This window comes from Gracilinanus agilis, chromosome X, assembly GCF_016433145.1.
Source record: "Gracilinanus agilis isolate LMUSP501 chromosome X, AgileGrace, whole genome shotgun sequence".
NCBI classification, from domain to species: Eukaryota; Metazoa; Chordata; class Mammalia; order Didelphimorphia; family Didelphidae; genus Gracilinanus; species Gracilinanus agilis.
Genome location: NC_058136.1, coordinates 53,479,514 through 53,485,980, shown reverse-complemented (window position 1 = coordinate 53,485,980; position 6,467 = coordinate 53,479,514).

Sequence of the window (6,467 nt, the reverse complement as noted above, 5' to 3'; positions counted from 1 at the left end):
GTTCTCTCCATGGTTGCAGAAGCACTAAACTTGTTTGACCAGCTTCTGAGTCAGCAGAGTTGCTGCTGGGGGAAAGATAAATGCATGCTTTAGCCGTGAATCCTGGACGCCTCAGGAACACTTTCTAAAATGGCCTTGGTTCCACAGGGAGCTTCCCTCCAATGGCCTCCTTCTTGGAATCCCAACGTGGACGTCTACCAGAGTAGCGATGCCGTAACGGATACAGTCAGGAAGGCCTGATTTCCAGACCTTCCCATGACCTACCTGTTGGAGGACTATGGGTAAAGCCAGGAAGCGTCTCAAGGCCCAAGAAGAAGTCCTGTGGCTGTGTGTTTCAGAGGAGGCACTGTTGTGCGTCAGCAGAGGGAGTTCCCCGTACAGGGATAAAATCACGGGTCCAGACTCCAAACAAACAAACAAACAAACAAACAAACAAACTCCTCCCCTCGCTCCTGAGGAGGGATCGAGCCTACCTTAGCCTGTTATCCCTTTGATTTGAACTCTTCCACTACTTTTCTAGGTTTCTTCTTCACCTCGTTAAAAACCTGGATGGGGCGTCTGATCCTCACAGGTGCCCAAACCCTTTCCCCTCAGTTTACCAGTGACTCCCAGTCCCTCTTGAGCACCGTTTTAGTTGGATTTCAAATGGCTCCTACTTGTCACACTGCCTGAGTTGGGACGGCTGACCCTGACAAAAGGCACCGGCCCCGACTCCCCGAATGGCTTTTAATGGACAGCTTCCAGGAAGGTGGATGGACTGGACAGAAACGATCGCCACTTTCAGAATGGCCGAAAGCCTCAGCGAGAGAGCAGGCCCAGAGTTCCCATGGCAAGGGGAGTCTGGGGACTTGGAATTTTGCTTTTACTCCTCATGACTTGGCCTTTCCTACTATGGCTCACCAACCCTGCCATAAAGAGTATGCTGGTATATAACAGCAATTCATAGTGGCCTCATTTGGGAACCCTACACTAAAATGTGCTAGGAAAAAATTTGCTGCTCTTCCAGGAATCAGGATAATGCTACACTGAGGCAGCCATACTCTCTCCCCGGGCCTTCTTTTGGACACTACAGTATCATGGAAATGGATCTGGGTCCATAATCGGAGGACATGGGTTCAAATCCCTCCAACTAATGGTATCCTTGGGCAAGCTATTTCCCCTCTGTAGGCCCATAATAAGAATGTTGGGTTAGATGACCTTCGAGACCCTTTCCAGCTTTAATTCTTTGGGCCCACGATGACCTTTGGGAAACTGCTTAGCTGAGCCCATGTGGACTGAAGCACCTGTCTCTCTCTGTCTTTTACCCAGTCGTTGTCATTTGGAGACTGAGCTCAGTGCTAGAGAGCCTGGCCTCTATACAGAGAACCTCTTTGTCTATTTTCATTGGCTCATTAACAAAAGCTCTCCCGAGTGGCTCAGTGGATAGAGTGCCAGGCCTGGAGATGGGAGGTTCTGGGTTCAAATCTGGCCTTAGACACTTCCTAGCTGTGTGATCTTGGGCAAGGCATTTAACCCCAGTTGCCTGGCCCTTACCAGTTGCCTGCCTTGAAAACGATACTTGGGATTGATGCTAAGACAGAAGGTAAGGGTTTAAAAACAAAATAAACCAACTGCTACCCTCGAGCCTTAGGAATGATGATAATTCTAGTAAAAGGTATGGCTTGGAAGTCTAGGATTTCTCCCAAAAGGAGGATATAAAAGAGGTGCTCAATGTACAAACATGAATCTGGCGTGGGACAGGTAGTTTATTAATACACAGAAAAGATTCCTAAACATAGACGAATCCCAGCAGGTATTAGCAGGATTCAGTCATTTAACTTATTCATAAGGTTACAGTAGGCTGGCCGACTAATACTTAAGCATCATCAGAACAGAAAACAGTTTTTCTAGACTCCCGATTAGGTATTCTACAGTTCACCTCGGCACTGCACTGTCTAACCACTTCTTCCAAGCACTTGTCTGCTGGTCAGTCTCTCGGTGGTCCTCCTGTCATTTGATGATAATAATGATAGCCGGCATTTATAGGAGTGATTCAAGGTTTGTCAAACACTTTACATATGGTATCTCACTTGGGTTTCTCTAAATCTCTGTGAAATGTGTGCTGTTATTATCCCTATGTATGGGCGAAGAAAGTGAGGCAAACAAAGTCAAGCGGCTTGCCTAGGGTTACACAGCTAGTGTCTGTGTGTGTGTGTGTGTGTGTGTGTGTGTGTGTGTGTGTGTGTGTGCGCGCCCGCGCAGAATCTGAATTCACATCTTCTTGACTCCAAAGGCAGAACTCTATTTGTTATGCCCTGGCTGCCTCTAATGGAGGTGCCCATTCTCCTATCAGCCACTGTTGCTCAGGGGACACCAAAGCCGATACCTCACAGGGCCTTGAAGGATGTTGAGCCTTTCAGAATTCATAAGATCTGGACACATTTACTGTCCTGAGACCTGGAAAGAGTCAACACAAAGGGGCCAAGTATAACCACGTGCTCATGACCACATGGAAACTGAGTAATTCTCTTTTCTGTTACCTGACTCTAGTCAGAGGGGAAGAGGAGGGCAGGAAGACCATTAGCTCAAGTTTGGAAATCTGATGGGCCATCAGCTCTCACGGCTCAATAACTCTTTAAGGGACTCTTCATCGCTTCCCCAATGGGAATGACTAACCCAAGCCCCTGAGTCACATGTGATCAGAAGTAGGCCCTTAAAGCCCTCACGTGGTCAACTAGAAGCAGGCAGAGAATATCTGTGCAGGCTCTCAATAACCTGCATTACCTATTGATTTAGATAATGGCAGCATGGATGAAGGATTCGTCTGGGCTGAGTCTCAGAATCCCTGAGCGGAAGGGGCCTCAGCGGTTATCTAGTCTAAGCTACACCCGAACAAGAAATGCCCGCACAAATAGGCATCCAGCCCTTCCCTGCATATCTCCAATAAGGGGACACCGTCTGCCTCTTAAGGTGGCTTATTCCCTCAGAGAATGACGCGAGGAAATGTTCCTGTGCTCGAGCCCAAGTCTTTCGCTTCGTGACTTTCACATATGGCTCCTCATTCCTCAAGGGCTACTCAGAGCATCCTAGGGCTTCGAGAACAGGCCTCGCCAGACCAACTTCATTTCCTCTTTGGGCAAGGTCACCAGACTGGCAGATGAGGTGAATGCCACATGTAGAGTTTGCCTCATTTTTGGCAAAGCCTTTGACTCCGCGTTGCCTTCGTGTGGGAGAGATGGATGAACACAAGCTTGATAATTATCGTTGGATTAGGGGAGCGGTCAAATGGCTGGATCCAACGAGTAGCCATTAGGTAGTCAAAGCCAGTTCAGCCTCTACAGTCCGCTAGGAGCCACAGAGATCTGTGATGGTGGGTGGGTTGTTTAACAAACTGATCAGATTTGCAATCAGCACAGATTTGGGAGAGGGTTAGCGTGAGGGTCCAAAAAGCTCGGGGAGACAAAGTGAGTTTGATAACAGCAAGTAGAGATAGATGTCCCTGCTTTGATCTGGGTTCAAAAAAATAAGCCTCCCAGGTTAAAGACGGATAGCTTGGCTAGACAGAAATCCATCTGAAGAGGGTCATCAGTCGTGTGGGATGGCAGCCAAGAAGGCGAATGAGATCACGGGCCACGTGAAGTAAGGCACAGTACCTAGGCACAAGGAGGGACGAGTCCCGCTGTACTCTGCCTCAGTCAGACCACATCTGGAGTCGGGGCCTAAGTTCTGGCCACCACACTGTAGAGACATTGACAAGGCCTCGAGATGAGCTCATGGGAGGTCACGAGGAAGGACCTGAGGTGGCAAGTCCAGAGCAGAAAAGATCAGCCAACAGGAGATCTGCCTTCAGTTATCGAAAGGTCTTTCAAGTGGTAGAAAAATTATATTCGTTCACTTCAACACCAGAGAGCAGAACTAGGAACAATGGGTAAAGGTTACAAAGTGGTAAATTGAGGCTTGGTGTGAAGAAAAACCTTCTAACCATCGGAGCTGTCCTAACGTGGAATGGACTTCCTGGGGAGGTAGCAGGAGTCCCCTTCATCGAAGGACTCTTAGCAAGGGCACACGTGTCACAGAGCGAATTTCTGATCCTATCTGGAACTAAGGACATCTATTTAGGCGGCATAGCTGGCTGTTTGGCTGGGAGCTTTTCTTTGTGTAAACTAAAGGACCCGTGTGGGTAGAGAACCTGTAGTCGTGAGAGTTTTTTTTTTAACTTAAAAATACTTTTTTTTTTAAACCCTCACCTTCCCTCTTGGAGTCAATACTGTGTACTGATTCCAAGGCAGAAGAGTGGTAAGGGGTAGGCAATGGGGGTCCAGTGACTTGCCCAGGGTCACACAGCTGGGAAGTGTCTGAGGCCGGATTTGAACCTAGGACCTCCCGTCTCTAGGCCTGACTCAATCCACTGAGCTACCCAGCTGCCCCTTAAAAATACTTTTTAATGAATTCTTTTTTTCCAAAGTACTAACTGTACATCACTGGCCCAGGATCAGGCGGCTTAGGTCAGCAACGAGACTCAAACCCACCTCTTTCTGACTCAAAGGAGGCTCCTAGCCGTTGGATGGAAATGTACTCCAGGGTTCCTGACTTGGCCCTTGAGTCCTGTTCCAGGATGACGACATCTAGGACTCGGCAGTTTACGTGGACTCTGCAGAGGGAACGGGAGCCCAGAAGAGTCCAGATTAACCTAGTACTACGGTCTCCATCCCTCTCTCCATTGTCTGCTTTGCAATCCCGGAGAATACAGTCACTGACCACCTACCAGAGGATGACCAGGAAGGCAGATGTAGACCCTGATAATACCTTTGTTATTCAGGCAGAGCTGCCTTCCACATCCCAATGTTTTCTTAAACCCTCACCTTCCATTTTAGAACAGATACCATGGAATGGTTCTGAGGCAGAAGAGCAGTGAGGGCTCAGCATTGGGGATCAAGTGACTTGCCCAGGGTCACACAGCTAGGAAGGATCTGAGGCCAGATTCGAACCCAGGACCTCCCATCTCTGGGCCTGGCTCTCTCAATCCACTGAGCCACCCGGCTGCCCCCCTGCCGGTGTTTGTAATGCTTTCTGGAGCCTTCAGAAAGGAGAATGGCGATACAAATGTTTTTGCTCAGCTCAAAGAAGACCGAGTGGAAACTGTTGCCCTTAGCCAGGGTAGGGCCGGGGTGGGGGTGGGGGCAGGGCACACCCACTGCCAGCACCCTGATTTTGGAGTAAGTCAAAATTCAGCTGTCTTAATTGGGCTAAGGATAAGGCCTAGGGACTACCTGGTGAGATGGGAGAGTCCGGAGGCTTTTAGTGGGTTGCCTGGGAATCCCCTCCTTTTTGGCCAATTACCCAGAGAGCTAATTATCCTTTCCGTTGAGCCAAATTTGCTTCTTTGCCCCAAACATGCAGTGCTCTCTTGGGGGGGGGGGGAGGCAGGCAGAAGAAACTGAAGCTCTCTTTCCCGTGATGGCCTTTCAAATATTTGAAGACAGCTATTAGACTCTGCGCATCTTTGTAACGTAGCCTAAGCACCTAGATGGCCAGCGTGCCCCCGTGGGGTGCCAGGAAATACAAAACGCCAGGCGTGTAAGTGGCCGGCCGAGGCTTGTGGAAAGCAATTTGCAGATACCATCTTATTAGACTTTGTCTCCCGGCGAGGTAAGCCCAGAAGAAGGGCTAGCACCTTTTTTTTTTTTCTTCAGAAGATTCCGGAAACAAAAGTCCCACAGAGGGGTTAATTGGCTGCCTTCTTGCAGAAGCTCTGACAGCAGAGGCCCGCCTTCTTTCGCCCTGGTGTCTCCCGAGTCTTTGCTGAGGGCCCGTGGTCCTTTCGAGGGGGCCTTCCGGATCAAGGGGGGTATATACAGATATGCCAAGGAGCTGCGATTCTGGTGATGGGGGAGCTCCATTCATTTGTGGACATCCCGTCACCAATTTATGACTTGGTGACTAAATCCCAGAAAGTTACTCAAGGCTCTGGGGAGGCTCCCATGGCTATTGGCCGAGCCTGGAAGTTGACCTTCGTCTCTCTGGACCTGAGCTTCCCGTGCCGTCTGAATTGCCGAAAGCATACACCAAGGAGAAAAACGGATGAATTCCCATCAAATCAAATGATAGGTCGACAAGGACAGCTCAAGGTCCTACTGTGCTCCAAGCACCAAGCTAGGCACCGGGGAACCCAAAAAACTTTCTCGGAGTCTCGGGGACTTACCCTGCCTGCCCTGGCTCTGCGGCACCCTGATCCAGATTGTTTCGCTCGGATATATTTTCTGACTTCTTTTAAGAGAAAATGGGATCCGATTTGGACAGGAGCAGCCATTGCCATGGCAACAGGAGGGTACCAAGAGGCGGCTACTCTGCTATTTTTGCCTGTTGTTCTGCATGGAGATTCTTAAGGTGTTAAAGCAGTTCTGGGAAGCCACCTGGGAGAGGGTCCTAATTCTGTTGGGAATGGAACCCGGAGTAGCCGTTCCCTCTAGACTGTGTGTGTGTGTGGG